The following is a 20186-nucleotide window of genomic DNA, read 5'->3' as shown; positions in this document are numbered from 1 at the left end:
AATGTTATGATCCTATTCCTCCTGATCCAGATCAACCCGATTATTATTCCAAAGACGAGATTGAAGCAGAGGAATTGATCAACAGTCCAATTAAAGATGTGGAGCCCTAAGAACAGATTTCAATCGGACAGATACCACTTGACGTTATTCATAAGGAGATCAAGACGGTTGAATTTCTTCTTCCTCCACAAATCTTGGATGTGAGAAAGGCAATCGTTGCTGATTGATCGTGAGATGCATTGGATCGCCGTATCATCAAAACTGACAATCATGGATGTTGATCAAGTGGTAGAGATTGTCCTCATAATAAGACTCGAAGACGAGTCTTCTCTAACTAGGAGGGAATAATGCAAGCACAGTTTAAGTCTGTTTTTAAATTTAGGCAAGGTTTTAGTATAGGTTTGGGTTTGTGTAGACACCTCATTTAGTGTTAGAACTGTAGGGGCATTTTAGACCCCTTATTCTTATGTTTTTATGTTTCTAATATGTGGGCTTTAGTCCCACATTGCTTGTTTGTACTTTTATTCTCTAGTCTCATTGATATAAATAAAGAAGCTTGGGATGGTCATTAATCATCCAAGCCTTACTCTAATTCTAAATCTGTTAACATGGCATTGGAGCATTCAGCTCTTTCTTTCTCTTCTATCTCTCTCTCTCTCGATTTCCTCTTTTTGTCTCTCTTTTCTTCTTTTGCTTTCTATTCTTCAATAGGGCAGCACTGATGAGGTGATCCATAGATCCTGCTGCTGCCCTTTCTCACCTCTTTCCATGTTTAGATAAGTTTCCATATCAACAACACCTTGGCTGCGATATTTGAAGCTTCTATATTTGATTGATTTCACCTCCACTATAAGGAATCAATCTACCTTATTGAAGATCAAGAACTGCAGCAAGTCCCTGTGTTGATTTCTCCAAAAAATAGATTGATTTCACAGGGACTTGCTGCAAAAAATAGGGTTTTTTTCAAAACCCTGACAAATATTGATCTAGGGGCTGCTGTCCTCTGTTGGGGCTGATATTTGGAGGGGTTCTTTGTCTCTTCTAGACACACACTCGAGCCAAGTTTCAGCTCAATCCAGTGCTATTTTTGCAGGTTTCTCTCCCTACATTGAATCTCAACAAAACTTTGTTGGTGCTGGTCTTTTGCAGGTTGGTTCTCCACTTATAATGACATATCTGCCCCAAATTTGAGCCTCATCTATTAAGTTTTTGGGCTTATTCTTTTCCCTATATCTATTTCAGCCTAGCAGGGTTTTTTTTTCTTTTTTCAAAACCCTGAAAAATTCGATATAGGGGCTACACTTGTCTGCTGCTGCTGATTTTTGGAGACACATTTTGTGACATTCAAAGGAGATTCTCCACCAATTTTCAACCTTTAACTTGGAGGATATCTTGTGTTTCTTATTACCACAGCCTTCTCTGCGATTTGATTTGTTCTGCTGTACTTATGGCTGAATCTGAGATTTCTAATGGAACTTCTACTAACAATGGGTATAGTAGGAATGATACTCGTGATCTTCTCCCTGGTCCTATTAAATTGGATGGGAGCAATTACCTGATATGGTCTCGCTCTGCCTACTTTGCCGTTGCTGGCCGTGGGCTTACTGGCCATATTGATGGCACTACTATCATGCCAGCTGAAGCTGGCCCTTCTCTGACCAGGTAGATCTCCAACAATGGTGTACTTATGTCCTATTTGATTGGCTCAATGCACTCAGACCTTGCCGATGGTTTTCTTCTCCTTAATACAGCCCATCAAATTTGGTCTGCTTGCAAGGAGACATATGGATAGCTCGGTAATGATGCATAGGTGTATGAGCTCCAGAAGAAGGTGAATAATAATACTCAGGGGGAGTTATCTGTCTCCAAATACTATGCTACTTTGCGTAGTCTCTGGCAGCAACTGGACCATTTTTCTGATTACCATTCCACTACAACTGCTGATATTACTGCATATAAGAAACATCTGGACAAAACCAGGGTCTATAATTTTTTGGCTGGTTTGAACATGGAGTATGACCAAATTCGCATTCAAGTATTGGATCATTCACCTTTTCCCACACTTGAACAATCCTATGCTTTGGTCTCCTCTGAAGAGAACCGTCGGGCTGCTATGCTCCACCCTCCTGTTATCAACAAATCAGCCCTTCAGCCTGCTGCCCAGGCTACTCCTGCCACATGTTTCTCTTGGTGATTCTACTACAGGGACTGTTACTTGTGAGCATTGTCACAAGCCTTACCACACCAAAGAGAAGTGCTGGAAACTTCACGGGAAGCCAACTGACTTTGAGGTTAAATGGGCTGCCAAGAAAAAGACGAAAAATAAGGCAAACCACTTTGAATCTGTTCCTACAGCCCCAGCTACTGACACTGGCCTATCCGAGGATGATCTACAAGCTTTCCTACGATTGCTAAGGTCTTTTGCTGCTGCTGCCTCTACTACATCAGCTCCTGCCACCTGTTCTGCTCCTTCAGGTTCACACTTTGCCCAGTCAGGTATTCCATTTGGTGGTCATTGTGTTTTTGTACCTTCTCATCCTTGGAACATAGATTCTGGGGTTGCGGATCACATGACCGGTTCCTCTAGCCTGTTCCATCGGTATTCTCCCACTTCTGGGAAAGACAAGGTCAAAGTAGTTGATGGTTCCCTTTCCTCCATATCTGGAAAAGGAATCATCAGCTGCACTTCCTCCCTTACTTTGTCTTCAGTTTTGCATATTCCTAATTTTACTACTAACCTTCTTTCTATTAGTAGTCTTACTCGTGACCTTAACTGTAAAGTGATTTTTTTTTCTTCCCATTGTGTGTTTCAGAATCTGGCTTCTGGGAAGACGATTGGATTGGGTAAAGGGCATGGCGGCTTGTACCTGCTTGATGATGGTCATCTCACTTCACCACTGTTACCATCTCCACATTAGAGCTCCTTAGTCTCTTCTGAAATTTTCCAGTGACACTCTAAATTAGGTTACCCTCCATTAGGAATATTAGCATCTTTAATTCCTACTTTTGTCAAATCATGCGATAAGACTGATTTTTTTTGTGAGGCTTGTGTTTTGGCCAAACAGACACGTTCTACTTATTCGGTATCAACTAAAAGGAGTTCTCACTTTTTCAAATGATGCATTTTGATGTTTGGGGCCCTAGTCGTAAAACCTCCCTCTCTGGTCATCGTTGGTTTGTTTCTTTTATTGATTGTCATTCTAGGCATACATGGGTTTATCTTATGCACACTAAGAGTTAAGTTTTTGCCTGTTTTCAGCATTTCCATAGAATGGTCCAAACTCAGTTCTAGGCTAATCTCAAGGTTTTGAGAAGCGATAATGGCACCGAGGATAAGGAACACCAATTTCAGAAGTATTGGCTGATAATGGGATTATTCACCAGACTAGTTGTGTTGATACCTATTTGCGGCCCAAACCCACTGGTTCTGGTCAGGCTGGGCCAGAGGGGCCAGGGTTGGAGGGCGTCGTTGGGGCCGAAAGCACGGGGAGACGTTGGAACGTGGTTACGCCCTGTCAGTTATGGGCTGGCCCACGTGTTAGTGACGCAGGCATCGATGAACGCAGAGCTGCGTCGTTCGGGGAGTGTGGAGAGGTCTCACGGTACTGGGCCCATCACTACTTTGGCAGTTGGAGGCAGAGTAGGGATAGTGACACAAGTGGCGGTGCCTGGTTGGGGCTGAGGAGCATGGACCAAAAAGAGTAGCCCTCGTGGGGGTAACCATACGGACTGATAACTGCTGGTGCCTATCTTATATAAGGGAGGCAACAGATCTAAAAGGGACACACAAACACAACTGACAACCAGCATTTGCTTTATCTTCTTTACGTTTCTGCTTTACTTGTTTTGTTTTTGCATTCTTTATTGCTATTCTTGTCTTTATCTGGGGCTGAAGGAATGTACAATCACATGCTAAGGGAGACGAGGGTGTATGCACAGAGTTCACGCTTGTATCTGGTATGATTGATTAGTGTATTCAGTATTTCAGTTTCATTATTGTTTGTGTCCCAAATCATTCTCTTCTTCTCACAGATCAATAGCATCTTGGGCTGTAGGCCGTAGCTGTTGGCTTAACCCCAAAGACCTTAGAGCTACTCAAGCAGGAGGGAAACCTACTAGCCTGGTAAGGAGTCAGATTAGGCCGTTCTTGGCCTCGTTTGAACCTGCGCAAAGGTTCTGGCACGCCCGCACTACTTGCACCATGTGCATATCCCCGCGTGTGAGTATTATCCATCTCCACATCTTCAAGGGGAGAATTCTGGTTCTAGTGAAGATGTGTTTGTGCTTTCTCCCCTTGAGTTTCCAAGTCTCCTGAGTCTCCTCCTACTTTGGAGCCTATGGCTGTTATCCAGCCTACTTTGGCTGCTGCCCCTTCTCCTATGGCTGCTGTCCAGCCTACTTTGGAGCCTACTTTGGCTGCTGGCCCTTCTTCCATAGGGATTCCTTTACAGGGGGAGCTTGTAGAAACTAATGATGGTCATGTTCCTAGTCAGGGGGAGTTGAATCCAGTCCAGAAGACCATCAGTGAATTTCAAAAGAGAATTGACAACTTGAATGTTATCACCTACCAAAAGAGATGCTCCAAAAGAGGGCAGCATCAATCCACTGTGGCACCCATACCTATCCAATTGCCGGCCCAGGATCTAGATCCTCGTCCTCCTCTTCTTGGTGAGACTTCTTCTTCCGAACTACCTATTGCCCTTCGCAAAGGTACTAGGACTTGCACCTTGCATCCCATTTCTCGCTATGTTTCTTATAGTTCTCTTTCTCCGTCTTTTCATGCATTTGTGTCTTCTCTTTCTTCTGTTTCTGTTCCTAAAAATTGGCAGGAAGCTTATGCAGATGGAAAGTGGAAGGCAGCTATGTTGGAAGAAATGAAAGCCTTAAAAATAATACTTGGGATCTTGTAGATCTTCCTCCAGGGAAAAAACCAGGGGGATGTAAATGGGTGTTTGTGGTCAAACAGAAGGTTGATGGCACTGTGGATCGGTATAAGGCATGTCTGGTTGCAAGAGGCTTTACTCAGACATATGGGATTAACTACCAGGAGACTTTTGCTCTTGTTGCAAAGTTGAATACAGTTCGGGTTTTGCTATCTTGTGCAGTCAATCTTGGGTGGGATCTACAACAGCTGGATGTGCCTTCCTTAATGGAGAACTTAGTGAGGTGGTGTGCATGGATATTCCACCAGGTTTTTCTTGTGACAGTAATCAAGGTAAAGTGTGCAAGTTGAAGTGAGCACTTTACGGGCTGAAGTAGTCACCTAGAGCTTGGTTTGGTTGGTTTCACAAGGCCATGATTTCTGTAGGCTATAAACAGAGTAATGCTGATCATACTCTCTTTATAAAGAGGGTTGGAAAAACCATCACTATTCTTATAGTCTATGTGGATGACATTGTGGTTACTGGCAACGATGGTGATGAGATCAACCGGTTGAAGAAGTTTCTTGGGCAAGAGTTTGAGATTAAAGATCTAGGGAAGCTACGGTACTTTCTAGGGATTGAGGTTGCCAGGTCTTCTAAAGGCATCTTTCTCTCCCAAAGGAAGTATATCCTGGACTTATTGTCTGAAACTGGTTTGTTAGGATGTCACTCTTCTGATACTCCTATGGAGGCTACTGTTCGTCTCAAAGAAAAGGAGGGTGAACTTGTTGATAAAGGCCGGTAACTGGTGGGGAAGCTGATTTATCTCTCACACACACGTCCAGACATTGCTGTTGCTGTGAGTACTGTGAGTCAGTTTATGCATGACCCCTATTCTTCTCATATGGAGGCTGTCCTTTGGATCCTTCACTACTTGAAATTAACTCTTGAAAAAGGCATTCTTCTGTCTCCTTAGGGTCACCTACGGATAGAGGCATATACTGATGCTAACTGGGCTGGTTCTACTAATCGGAAATCTATCTCTGGGTATTGTTCTTTCGTAAGAGGCAATCTTGTCACTTGGCGTAGCAAGAAGCAGAATGTGGTGGCTCAGTCTAGTGCTGAAGCAGAGTTTCGTGCTATGGCACAGGGCATTTGTGAGTTACTTTGGCTGAAAGGCTTGCTACAAGACCTTGGTATTCTTGTTCATCTCCCTATGATGTTGTACTGTGACAATATCAGCATTGCTCACAATCCAGTACAACATGATCGCACCAAGCATGTTGAAGTGGACAGACATTTCATAAAGGAAAAGTTAGAAGACGGATTGATTTGTGTTCCCTTTGTGAAGTCTACTGATCAGGTTGTTGATATTTTCACCAAGGGATTGTCTGAAAAATTGTTCCATCCTGATCTAGTCAAGTTGGGCATTAAGATAAAGTTAATAGGCCTTTTTTTTTTTTTCGGGGGTGCGTAGGATTAGCTCTGGTGACGTCGTTTAGGGTTTTCTCTCACTTGGGATTCTGCAATGGTGGTCTCTCTTCCTAGGGAGGTTCCCCCCTGATCCCCCTCCCCACCTAGGGATTGTTGCAGGTGGGATAGAGTTTTGCCTTGGAGGTGTCTAGGTCAATGGCGTTGCCATCTGTCAATGTGGAAGTTAAAAAACCATCAACATATTTTGGAGAACATGCGATTTTTTTCTCCAAGGAGGAACTTGAAGTTTCGGAAAGGACTTTCGCAACCACGCTTGTGGCCAAGTGCAGCTATGGGAAGCCTGCTCTCTTTCAGATCAAGGAGCATATTCAGAAGTCGCTATTCTTGCAGGGCAACGTGATCGTTTCGATCTTGGATCCCAGACATGTTCTTCTTCGGTTTGCTATTCAGGCTGATTTTGTCAAGGTATGGTTGAAGGTGCAGATGTACATCCAGGGGTTTCTGTTTTGTTTTATGAGATGGTCTTCAGACTTCGTCTCTGGCTGGGAGTCTCCACTGGCGCCGCTATGGGTTTCTTTGACGGGGCTTCCGGTTAATCTCTACCAAGGGAACTTCTTGATTTCGATTGCTGGAGCAATTGGCAGGGTCCTCAAAGTCGATGGAGTAACGACAAATTGCATTAGGACGGTGGCAACACGGGTATGTGTGGAGGTCGACTTGTGAGCCTCACTTCCAACGAAAATATGGATTGGTTGTGGGGCCTCAGGGTTTTATCAAAATGTGGTTTACCCGAGACGCCCAACCTATTGTGAAACTTGCTCAAAGATTGGGCATCAGAAATAGACCTGCAGAAGAGCTTTACGGAGGAAGCCTGCTGGTGGACAGATGAGGGTATTGCAGTCGACGGCACTGGCGCGACCCCAGCAGCGGAGATGGGAGGGACTGGAGATAGAGATAGGGATGGTGTTTTCATTCCCAGGGGTGAAGGCTCTTCTCGTGGAGGTGCAGGTGTTATCGGTGAGCCTTCTCAGGGGCAAACGATGCCACCTCTCCGGAGGGGAGGACTATGGAGGCCTGTTGCTCAGCAGTCGGTGGAGCCAATTTGGCCTTGACTGAAGGTGGAGGCCATCTCGCTAACCCTGTTGTTGGGGGGTTAGGCTCGAATGGCAATGAAGAGGTTATGGCACGTGAGGAGGAGATTCCTGCAGCAGATATGGGTGGCGCTCTCCAGCCAGTGGAGGAGGGGGAGATTACTTGTGCTAAAGCCGAAGAGGCCATGGAGGGCGAAAGCAGGTTGGAAGAACTGACCATGGCGATGGTGGACTCAAGGGCTGCTGGCACCATGTTAGGCCACGGCAACGGCTTGACTGGTGTGCGATTGCAGTCTGCTTGTGATCGGCCTCAGTCTTTTTTTTATAACGGAGCTATACCCCTTAGTTCGAAGGATGATGGTTTCGTCTTGAGCTTGGCTGGCCCTCTATTGGAGCGTCAGGCTATTCTGGAAAGCTTAAAGGGGTTCAATGTTACACTAGAAGGGAGGATTCGCAACACTTTAGAGAGGCTGGAACCAGGGAGCAGTGCCTCAGTGCCTGCTGGACGTCGCGTAAGGAGCCGAGCGCCCCAAAAACCTGCTTTTCTTAGTGCGGCACTGGTGTATAAACGGAAGAAAATTAAGAAGGCAAGGCATGGGAGACAGATCAAGGAGGGAGCCCAACAGCGTGTCACGAGATCGATGCGATCTACAGTCGCCCCTTATAATAATTCCTAATGAGCTGTGTTTTTTGGAATGCCCGGGGAATTGGAAATAAGCCTAGGATCAGGCGGTTGAAAACTTTAGTGAGCTTGCATAAAGTTGACATTGTAGCTGTAGCTGAACCTAAGGCTTAGGTGGCGAAAGCACGCATGGTGCTACAAAGAATTGGGCCGGATTCTTTGCATTTATTGGACAGGTTTTGGGTCTTTTGGAGGGCTTCCTTGAAGGTCAGAGTGGTGGATGAACATGATCAGTTTATTACTCTCGAATGTGACGATGCCAGCAGGGGGATTTTTTTTGTGACTTTTGTCCATGGCCGGTGTTCAACCATGGAGCGAAGGGATTTGTGGGAGAGGCTTGAGCTCTTCTCTCGGACTGTCACTCTGCCTTGGGCGGTGGGTGGAGACTTTAATGCAGTGGTGTCCCCTTTAGAAAAGACGGGTGGTAGACCGGCTTGCGCTCTTTCTTTGGAGGAGTTTGGGAATTTTGTGAGTAGGGCTGGCCTAGTTAATGTGGGTTATGTTGGTAACAGGTTTACCTGGTCTAATAACCAGGTTGGTGCTGGTAGGGTGCTGGCCAGGCTAGATCGGTTCCTGGTAAGTACAACTTGGATTAATGCTTTCCCCAGGTGCACTGTCTCCCATTAAAACAGGACTTGTTCAGACCATGCGTCCATTGGCCTATCTTTCTTGGCTACTGGCCATCATACCTACTCAAGCTTCAAATTTCAGCAGATGTGGCTTCGGCATCCAGGTTTTCATGACTTTGTTAAGGATTAGTGGGTTTTGGCGGTTTCTAGTTCGCCTCTAATTATTTTTTTTATGAAGCTCAAGTTGCTTCGCAGTGCGCTACGAAAGTGGAACAAGGAGGTCTATGGCAATACACATCAGAAGGTTAGGGATGCGAAGGACTCGATGAGTAGGGCAGAAACTGTTTTTGATCAGCAGGCCTTCGATGTCTCCAGGGATGCTCTGATGACTGCCAGGGAAGCCTTGCAGGAGATGTTGTTGCTAGAGGAAATTTTCTGGAAGCAAAAATCCAGAGTGACTTGGCTAAAGGAGAGGGATCGAACACAAAGTTCTTCCACTCTATAGTTAACATTAGAAGGAGGCAGGCCAATATCCAGAGAATTAAAGGGGGGATGGAGCATGGATTACGGACCCGGAGGGGGTTCAGGAGGAGGCGGTGCGGCATTTCTCGGACATTTTTACCTCTTAGGGCTGTTTGGTAGACAAGGGCCTGCTCTCTCTGATTCCCAAGGTCATTTCTGATGCTGATAATGCAGCTCTTCTCGATGGACAAGGTTGAAGGGGCTGTCTTCTCCTTGTCTTGCGATAGTACGCCGGGTCCTGATGGCTTCTCAGGATATTTTTTTACGTCTTGCTGGGATGTGGTGGGGAAGGATGTTTGGGCAGTTGTCAAGGATTTTTTTGCTGGAGGTGAGCTGCCCAGGAGCTTTACATCCACCAAACTTGGTGCTCATTCCCAAAAAGGAGAACCCTGAGGTAATGTCTGATCTTCGACTCATTAGCCTGTGCAACTTTGCTTACAAGATTATTGCCAAGATTTTTGCATCCAGGCTGGCAGGTATCCTTCCTTCTGTTGTAGCGGAGGAGCAAGGGGCATTTGTGCAGGGCAAAAGCATACATGACGATATCTCCATAGTTGAAGAGGTAGCCCAAGATATCAACAGAAAAACTAGGGGGGGCAATGTGATACTTAAGCTTGACATGGCTAAGGCCTATGATTGGCTGGAATGGATGTTTCTTTGGCAGGTCCTCTCTAGCTTTGGGTTTAGCGATGACTGGATCAACTTAATCAAGAAGATGGTGGTTAACTGTTGGTGCTCTACAGTTCTGGGGGCAGACAGTCGCGCTTCTTCAAGTCAACTAGAGGGATGAGGCAAGGGGATCCCCTATCCCCGGCTCTTTTATCCTAGCAGAGGAGGTACTTAGCAGGGGCATTAAAAATTTGTTTGCAGAAGGGCATGCCTCCTACTTCAAGCTGCCGAGAGGGTGCCCTGGGGTTTCTCATTCCCTATTCGTAGATGATACTATTATTTTCTCTAGGGCGTTGAAGGGCTCTCTTAAGCAGATTATTGGGTTTCTCAGCAGATATGAAGGTTTCTTGGGTCAGCTTGTCAATAGGCAGAAGAGCTGTTTTGTTTTGAGCGGCAGGGCGTCGCCATCTAGAGCCTACATGGTAGGGGAGATCACTGGGTTCTCGCGGAAGTCTTTGCCTATCACCTTCTTGGGGGCACCTCTCTACTCGGGAAGACTGAAGATCTATTTGTTTGATGGGTTGGTTGAAAAGATAAGAAACAAAGTTGCAGGCTGGCAGGGAAGGTTGCTGTCCGCGGGCGGCAGGGTCACCCTCTTAAAACATGTGCTCTCTTCGATCCCCATCCATGTGCTTGCTACGTTGGTTCCGCCTAAAGCAGTCATTCGGAGAATTTATGGGGTCTTTGCTGATTTTCTTTGGGGCAGTTCAGAGTGGGGAAAGCAGAAGCACTGGGTTGGATGGCAGAAGGTCTGTAGGCCGCTCGAGGAAGGTGGACTGGGAATTAGGTTGTTGGAGGATGTAGGTCTTTGTGGAGTGATTTTTTTAAGGCCAAGTTCTTTAGGAGTCAGCGTGTGGCGTTATCGGGGTCGCCTGGGGCTGGTTCAAAATCCTGGCGGAACACGCTGGCTTACATGGATCTCCTGTTGAACAACTCCAGATGGTTACTGGGAGCTGGTAACATATACTTTTGGCTGGATAACTGGACGGGGAATGGTCCGCTGATAGACGCTGTGGACAATGGGCTCCTGGTTGACTTGGGGCTGCGGGTAAAGGATGCTATTTGTGAGGATGGTTCCTGGAGGCAGGGCTTGTTGGACAACATTGATTCAGCTGCTATTAGGGATTGTATCTCGTCAGGTTCCTTTTTCCTGTCTGAATGCGAGGATTTGTTGTTTGGGCCCCCTCTAGTAACGGCTTGTTCTCTACAAAGGCTGTTTGGAATGAAGTGTGGGGTGGGGCCCCAACAGTTTCCTATGCGAAGTGGATCTGGAATCAAACACTTTCGGTGAAAGTGGGTTTCTTTTCGTGGCAGCTCTTGAATGGGAAGATTCCTACTGATGACTCTCTGATGTCATTGGGCATCCCCCTGGCTTCAAAGTGTTACTGCTGTGGTAGGCCTCGGAGGGAGACGACGGATCATTGCCTCGTTGATGGTGGTACAGCTACCAAAGTCTGGGCTACTTCTCCCGTGTTTTTGACATTGCCCCTCTCTCTACCCAGGATGCTAGAAGCAGGGTTTTACTTTGGTAGGGGATGGTAGGCTGCCACTGTCTCAGTGCATATATCACAAGTATTCTGCCATGTCTGATCATTTGGGAACTCTGGAAGGAAAGAAACAACAGAAGGCACAGGGAAAAGAGGCGGACAGCTAGCTCCATAATAGAGTGCATCAAGACTTGGGTGAGGGAGCTACCCTTTCCTTCCAAGGTTGGTATTCATGGTTCAACTAGGGATGGCTTATTATTGCAATGGTTTGGTTTGTCGGCTCCATCCCCCAAGAGGAAACGCCCTACCCCAGTGTACTGGTGCCCCCCTTTTGTCTCGGTTAAGCTGAATGTGGATGGTGCGTGTCGTGGCAATCCTGACCTGGGCTGCGGGGGAGGGATCATCAGAGATCGCAATGGGGAAGTTCTGGCTGCTTTCTCTAATTTTTATGGTCCTTGCACTAACTCGTTGGCGGAGTTGAGGGCCCTGAGGGATGGATTGAAGTTATGCCAGGTGATGGGCTTAATGGATGTGGTGGTAAATTCTAATTCAGAGACAACTGTCAGGGTTGTTAATCTGAAGAGGTGTAGCTTGTGGGGAGGTTGGTACTGTTTCAAGGAGATCCTGGATTTAGTTGCTTCCACGCGGGCCCACATGTCCTTTGCTTTTTGGGAGAGCAATAGGGCAACAGACTGGCGGGCCAACCTCTCTTATGATACGGAGACATCTGCCGGGTTTCAACCTGGTAGCATGCCTTTCGGAACCCTTCAAGGCATCCTTCGTGAGGACAAAGTAGGCTTGCCTGTTCTTAGAAGCTAGTGGTTGAGTTTCTTTCTCTTGTAAGGGGTGGTAAGGCTGCCTTGAGTGGGTGTGTCCTCTTGGCATCGTGGGTTGGGGTAAGGTGGAATGTTCCCCCCTATATTCTTTATTTTTGTTGAGGATTGTAATAAAATCTTAGGGGCCAGCTCAGGTCCCAGGTAATATTTGGGATTAAAAAAAAAAGTTGGGCATGATTGACATATTTGCTCCAACTTGAAGGGGAGTGTTAGAACCGTAGGGGTTTTTTAGACCCCTTTTTCTTATGTTTTTATGTTTCTAATATGTGGGCTTTAGTCCCACATGGCTTATTTGTACTTTTATTCTCTAGTCTCATTGATATAAATAAAGAAGCTTGGGATGGTCATTAGTCATCCAAGCCTTACTCTAATTCTAAATCTGTTAACATTTAGTCAGCCCCCCCGGTGATGATGATATAAGTAGGCTATGTACTCGACGATTCACTCTTTGAGAAGTTCAATTATAGGAGAAAAATGACCAAATTTCTCTCAAAAGATTTTAACGACCAAATGATTTTCAAAACTGGCTTTGACAGTGTGGATAAGTTTTTTCTATCATTAAGACTTAGCATTAACAAACATTGGTGCGTGAACGGTGCAAATCATCCACCACCTCCACACAATGCCAGGAAAGCATCACCACTTGTCGCACTTTTTTCGGCAAAGTTGCCAACCAAGGCCATGCCTTATTCTTGGATTACTGAATAGTGCTCAGAACAAGGTTTTCAACGATATATCGCATGTCGAAACTGGATTGTTGGATCAAAAGTTATGGCTTACTGAAGTTGCACTTGGCATAAGCTTTCTAATAACAATTTCCCTCAAAAGATTCTCTTTAAGGTAATGCTGGGGCACCACGTTGCACCTTCCTTTTTGCACCAAAACCTACTTTTCTTAGGGCCTCTTTGGTATCATTTTTCATTTTCATTTTTGACAATTTTTCATTTTTTCTTGTGTTTGGTATCACTTTTGAAAGTTGTTTTTATTTAAAATAAATGAAAACACCCCCAAACGAGTCTATTATGGATTATGGCCAAAATCTGTTTTTCCTTCATTTTTTTGCTTTTTAATGAGCATGTGCTTATATGACCCAAATATGAGGGGTAAAATAGACATCTAGTCGTTAAAATAGAAATGGTCCCTTTGTTAAACCTGCCCCAGACTGATTGGAACTTTGCTTGAAGGATATGAGCCTGAGACAAACCACCCAAGCACACTGTGGTGTGTCACCCCTGTGGTTGAATCTAGTGGAGAACCTCCAAGGATGTCATCCATCTTACCTGTGAGGAGGTGGGTTGCAGACCCATGCAGCTGCTCAGCCCACAGCCTGATGTATAGCTCTAACTCCAGGTAATCTCTCTCTCTGACAAATACATGGGGGCCATGCCCATTCAGATGTTTATTTTGTCTTGGAAATGGTATTGGTGAAGTGCCCAAATGGGAGCCTCAACCCTTGTTCAAGGCCAAAGCAAAAACAGCAAAGATCCATTCTCTGGGCGATGCACTGGGCGATTGACCCAAACGCCCAGAGTGACTGAAACTCATTTTTTATTCCAAACAAATGGGAACAATGCATATAGCTTGTGAACACCCCTTAGAGGTAGATGGGAATTTTAGAAACCATTACCCACCTCTGGAACCTAGTGGACCCCACCTATGCAGTTGAAATGGGCTAGAATGCACTTAAAAATGCATTTTTGAAGGAGGGCAGCATGGCCAGACAGGCCTTAAGGCCATAGGAACTATAAATAGGAGGGCCCAGCCTCTCTATGTCGTTTCTACTGTTCCTACAATAAAGAGAGAAAGAAAGAGAAGGAGAAGGAGAAGGAAGAAGAAGAGAAGGAAAGAGAAGAAAGGAAGGAAGGAGTAAGGGATTGGATCTGGGCTTGGATTGAGCACCCTCATTGCTTGAAGGTAATATGTTTTAGCTCATAACACTGCTGTCCATCCAATGTTGCACCTGATTCTTGTGTCTATAAGTCGAGTTTCTGACCAGTAGTACTAAGAACAACACCTAGGTGCCTAGAGGAGCTCTGGATCCTGCATGCATGATCTAGCTATTAAAATGGGATTCAAATCTGTTACTGTAGAAATCAGTCTCAGAGATGAGCTAAACTACAGATTTACACCCTGATCATGCAGTGTAGGCATAGATCTTTGCATGCATATGGTTTTCTTCATGTCTTAGCTTAAAACTAGGCCTGTTGTAGGTAAACATAGGTGATCCATGCCTTGCATGCAGTCAACTTCGAATTCAAAGCCTGAGCATAGCCATGACAGGTCATTCTCTGTGTTGACAGAACCCAAATCAACTCCCAATTGGATAACCAAACCTTGGATCCCTTAAACCTAGTCCATTTAGCTTCATTTTAGGGCCATAATCCTCCTGAGGACATCCCTGATCGAAATCTTGGCCAAACCAACAACCAAATCCAAGTTTTGGAGTCAAAACTCATGTTTAACAGGCACTGGGCGATGCACTTGGCGATTGACCCAAACACCCAGTCAAACGCCCAGTGGTGCGGTTTGGGCTCAGATTTGTTTCCAGCCTTTTGGACCTTCACCAACAGGTCTAGAACAGTCTGGAGAGAATGAAAATGACCTGGAAACCCTACCCCATTGGTCCTTGCTGTCATCCACACCTTGGATGCTCAAGTGGGCCCCACAGAGCCAGGAACCCACACACAGACTAGCCCAACATAGGTTGGGAACCTTGGTACTGTTGTATGGGATTGAAAGGGCCATACATAGGCAAACCTTGATGTAAAAATACATTAACATACTTTTGAACTTTGTTTAACATACTTTAATGATCCGGTTAACTTAGGTTTTGACCCCGAGCTCGAGGTGCAGTGTCAGATACCGGCCGGGACCGAGCTGACTGCAGAGCAAGCGGGACTAGAACAAGGTGAGTTGAATTACACCATGTGTGTAAATGTAATATAACTAATGAGTCATGATAATTACAACAACATTATTTACTGTGTTCAATTACTTTACTTGCCTTATGTTCTGTCTAAATGCTGGAATCTTGTCTGATGAATATTGAGAATGGATAATGATGCTTGTATGTGGAATTGCTAGATTAGATGCCGTAGCCGGCTTGGAAATGAGGCCTGTGGTAGCCCGTAGAATGGGATGCGGTTGACACCACTCGACTCATACTATGCCATATAGAATGCATTGGGCTAGAGTATTATCACCAGTGCTACGAACCCTTGCCAACAGGGGTTAAGGTGTTGGATGTCTGTGGGAGTACCTATATAAAAGAGAAAAAGGAATAGAATTATGTTACACCAAAAAGGTGATTTTGTGGCTAAATGCCAGAGAAAGAAAATGTTATACCGGAATGGTGATAGGTGACTACAAAGACTAATCCCAGAGGGCTGGTCGGGCTGACCTTGGTGATTGATGCGGGAGTTGATTGGTCATCTCCGACAACTCAATGGGTGTATCGCGGGAAGGGGTTAGAAGCCCGCACCAGGGATACATGTATTGGAGATTTTAATAGCACTTTTATCTGCCTTAGTTGTAATGTTAGGTGGCTAATTAATAAAATGGATTGCATTGCATATAAGAGTCGTTTGGTTGTGCTTGCATGTGCATGCATGGTTATATTTCATTCACGGGCTCGGTGGAGCTCACACTCTTGTATATGTCTTTCTGTTAGATGATATTGCAGGTGGATGTTACAATAGCGGGGAAGCTCATCTCGCGCAGGCGGGCCATGATTATTATGACTGTGTGGGTTTGGAGCCGGACAGAGGTCCTTCCTCTGGTACGGGTGTTTTCAGTGATTGTAGATGATGACCCGTAATGGGAGGGCAGCTGACTTTTCTTCTAACCTCGGGATTCTTTTGTTGTAGATAGAAATCTACTAACCAATCCCCTTTTGTATAGCTTTATTCGGGGCCTAGGTTGTCTTGCCCCTTTTGTTATTTTGTAAAGTTTTGGTTGGAAGAGTTGGGACTGCCGGTGTATGAGAGAGAGAGAGAGAGCAAGAACAAAAACATTATGTAAATATTTATTTTGATTTTTAATGTAAATATTAGCTTCCGCAGCACTCTGTGTTCTATCTTGTTCATTGTTGTGGGTGTGTGTGTGTTTGTGAATGGTATTAACAGCTTCTGGATCCTTGGGGTTTGGCGGATTGCTACCGTGCAATTCGGGTCACCTATCTAATCCTCCCAAGGGGTGGTTGGGGGTGTGACACCCTTCTTCTTCCTGCAACGAGAACTCTGGTGGTGTTCATTTTTTGAAACACAGAGAGAGAGAGAGAGAGATGGAACCTTCACTGCACGTTTGCAGGTAAGCGGCTTACCCGCCCCTCTCTCTCTCTCCTACTATCTCTGGATTCTCTCGTCTAAGTTTCAGATTATATTCTGCACAGGTGTAGCTATTTTACTGTGTTCACTTCTCTTTATAAGGTACATAGTTCTGGTCCAGCAATGGAGGTCCTGTCATCGACACCTTGTTGGAGCAATATTGTTAAGAAGGAGCCGCCTCTGAAGCAGCAAGAAAGTGCTGCGACTCGAGTCTTCGAGGGCTGTAAATCGAGCAAAGGTATCGCAGTTGCTGTTGTCGATGCCACTGCTATTATTCAAGGTGGAGAAATTCTAACGAATTCTGCGGATAAGTTCGTTTCGGTGAGGGAAATAATGGAGGAGGTCAATGACTCGATTTCTCGGCACAAGCTGGCGTTCATTCCTTTTACTGTAGAGACTATGGAGCCATCACCGGAAGCACTTAAGAAAGGTGTGTTGTTCTTGGTTTGCGGTATAATGGGATTAACAGTTTCATTGTTAACCTTCTGAATAGGATCTGTTGCATTTTGTGTAGTGATGTGGAGAGAAGATGGTAGGTTATTGAGACCCTTAACACTTGATATTAGTGTTCCCTAACCTAAAGAGTAAAGACTGTAGTTGCAACCCTTGATAACACCTCGAATTCTTAGGGTTCCAATTGATCAATAATCGTTAGGAGGGTTTCTTAGCCAAATTTATCCTACTGGGTGATCATAATGATTGAGTGGAGGGTGGTTCCTCCCATTTTGATTTTTGTCATATTGTTGCATTCTACACCATTTAGAGTTGATTTGGGAAAGAAGATAGGTGATGAGAGAATTTCTTCACCCATTTGTTCAAAAATGTAATAAAAATTATTTACTCATAGGTAGTTACCAAACTTATTTTCATTCTACAATCTATTATGTTTAGTAGTTACCAAACAATTTTTCATTTTTGATCAAGATGGTTTTTAGTAATGATTTTATTTTTAAATAGGCCAAAATGAAACTGAAAAATGATACCAAAGAGTGCCTTAGTCCCACATGGAACAAGATGAATTTTTTCCCCTTCGAACATTGCTATATATAGGACCCTTCCCGTACAAAAACAGAGTCCAAGAATTGGGAGAAATAGTCCAATTTGTACGAGGGTTGCCATGAATGAGTAGGCCCCATAATTGAGATTAAAATCTGATTTGTAAGAGGATTTCCACTAAGGTAGTCCCATACTCAGGATTTCTCCAAGAGTGAGAAAAAGAGTGAATTAAGCTCCCCTTTGAGCAGGGAGACTAAATCGGTCTATCGGTTCTCCTTTTGGAGCGAAGGGCCCACCCCTCTTGGCCCTAATCTTGAGTTAATTAAGGTAATTCTCTTTCCTTTTCTTTTAGTTAAGTTTTAATTAGTTAGTAGCAGTTAATTAACGCTTAGTTACTTTAAATAATTGGTTTATATTTTAGTTAATTAGTTTTATTAATCGGTTAATTAGTTGCTTAATATTAGTTAATTATTTGATTAGCATAGTTAAATTAGTAATTAGGATCTCACTCTCTCCCATGATCAAGAATTCTCTTTTTGAGGTTTTGTGCTTCATTTCTTGTCACTTTTGCTGCTCTTTTCCTCAATCTCTTCAATCCTTCTCAATGCCTCACTCATCCTTGGACACCTTGGTGGAGGGCCGGTTAGAGAGGAGGGAGAAATCTGAGAATGAACTCAGAATAGTAGGGAATCACACAGTTACAATCACACCTCACTCATGTTGGGCAACATCCAAACAACTTTCATGAGGAACTTATTCCTATGAATTTAGTTTTTCTTTTTAGTATCTTATGGTTATGCATGAGGAACTTATTCCTGTCCATTCCCCACTCCAAATTTTCATTTAAACTGGTGACTAATTTTAAATTTGGGTTTGTTATTGATAAACTAGAGGTAGATACTCTGGTTTTGTACGCTTAATTAGCTGACTATTAGTAATTAGGTTCATAATTGGATGATGTCAATATTCTATTGTATGTCCTTTTTGTTTCTCACGAGAGGTTAGTATGTAGAGGGTTTCTCTGTGCTTTTTGTTTTGCAATTGTCTTCATATCTCTAAATTATATCTCTAAATTCCAGGCATTCTGATATACAATTTTCAGATGCTCTAAGAGATATGATGGCTGTGAGTTTACCCACTGGTGGACCAAAAAGCTTCAATGGTAACATCGAAATTACTAATGACGTGAATTTTTAGAGCGAGGGATTATCCACAATTTATATCGAAGGAAAAGATGGAAGAAAAACAATGATGAAGTTTGGAGCATTATCTAGGGAACAAGTTCTAGGTCCGTCCTTTGCAGCATAAACCTACACTGATTTAAAGGAAGTCACTGAACATTTTGTCATTTCTTCTTCTTCTTTTCTCCTTTGTTTCCTTAATCCAGTTTGACTTGTCTGGATGACACTAGTTGCCGAGCTATTTGTTTATACACTGCTGCTTTATGTAATGACTGAACTGATATGCTCAGAGGACATATATTTTGAATAGTTGAAAACTCTAATATGAACTGATCCAACTAACTTTTTTTTTCCTCTCGTTAGATGCAAAACTTTATCATTTCTGAGTCAACTATCATGTGTTTCATTTAGTATACTACCCCTATTTTTGGCCAATAAATGGGTACATTTAACTGCCAAAATTAGCTTTTCAGTATAGAATTGGTTCACCACATCAGTTAAAAGCTTTTGTCCAAAACTGTCAAAATGGTCCATATAGCACTCTGCCACTCTTTTCAGCATGTCTTTCCTACCTAGTAAGTTTTGGCTCCAGTTGCCATGTGATGCCAAATCACTGGCCTTTCTCTTATGTTGGCAAAATTTTCACAGTGATTACCATATTTACTAGAGAGATCTGCCATTTTGTTCCTTTTATTTCTATTGGCATGTGAGACCACAGCGGCATCGTCTAATTACCCAAGCTTGCCTTTTGCCATGTGGTCTTTTGGTACCATCTGGCTTTTGTGTATAAGTGGTGATTCAGCATGGGTTGTGACCTCTCTTGGGGTTAGTCCTCTCAATTTGGTTGCCAAAAAATTGATGATTAAATGGAGAGCTGTCTATCATAAGTTTAGCTCTTAAGTGCTGTTTGGGATTCCATTGGATTGAGATATTCATGGATGCAACCTCAGACCAAGCCTCTGATGAGAGGAAAAATTGTGCTTTCTAGAATTATCTTTATTGTTTTAAATGTGATCACTTTGTCGACACCATTTAGTTGGGATAAGGCTGAGTTGAGTTGAGTTCTCAATGCGACCACTTCCCCTTGACTTACAAGAAAAAGGCAATCTTCTTTGTTCTCTTCTTAAATACCATCTTTTTTGATGAAATGAAATTAGAAAAAAAGATTGAAGTAGTATTATAAAATTACAAAAACTTCTTAAATACCATCTATTGTCTTACATAGATGCCATTTACTTTACTAATTTGTTGAACCATTACTTGAGAGGACCATATAATTAATTACCAAAAAGTGGAAAAGATGACCATATCTTTAATGCAAAATGTAGGTATGAAGTGAAAACTACATGTAGAGAAATAGCAGAAAGAGGAGAGGGGGGGGGGGGGAATGAAATCTCTGTTTAAACTGAAAAAAAAGGGTCAGAGAATGTTACGTACCTATTGAGAATGCTTTTAATTATCACAACAAATACAAAGGCATGATCATCATGTTCCAAAATTTCGGGCTTTCGTAACTTGATGGTCCATCAATT

The 20186-nt window shown here is 43.8% G+C and overlaps 1 protein-coding gene across 2 annotated transcripts in view; it reads left to right on the top strand.

Moving 5' to 3' along the window:
• LOC122646633 (factor of DNA methylation 1-like) overlaps positions 1 to 18886 on the top strand; it is a 40617-nt gene extending 21731 nt beyond the window's left edge. Inside the window, exon 8 of one of the 2 annotated variants that reach the window (XM_043840222.1) lies at positions 18576 to 18886. The gene's annotated coding sequence lies outside the window, so the exon portion shown is untranslated. Of the gene's footprint in view, positions 1 to 4576; positions 4590 to 18575 lie in introns of those variants that run through there. The other variant, XM_043840223.1, reaches the window with a different exon arrangement.
• The last annotated feature ends 1300 nt before the right edge of the window (positions 18887 to 20186 follow it).

This window comes from Telopea speciosissima, chromosome 11, assembly GCF_018873765.1.
Source record: "Telopea speciosissima isolate NSW1024214 ecotype Mountain lineage chromosome 11, Tspe_v1, whole genome shotgun sequence".
In the NCBI taxonomy this organism is placed as follows: domain Eukaryota; kingdom Viridiplantae; phylum Streptophyta; class Magnoliopsida; order Proteales; family Proteaceae; genus Telopea; species Telopea speciosissima.
The sequence above is the reverse complement of the archived record's forward strand: the minus strand, read 5'-3'. Positions and strand labels throughout refer to the sequence as shown.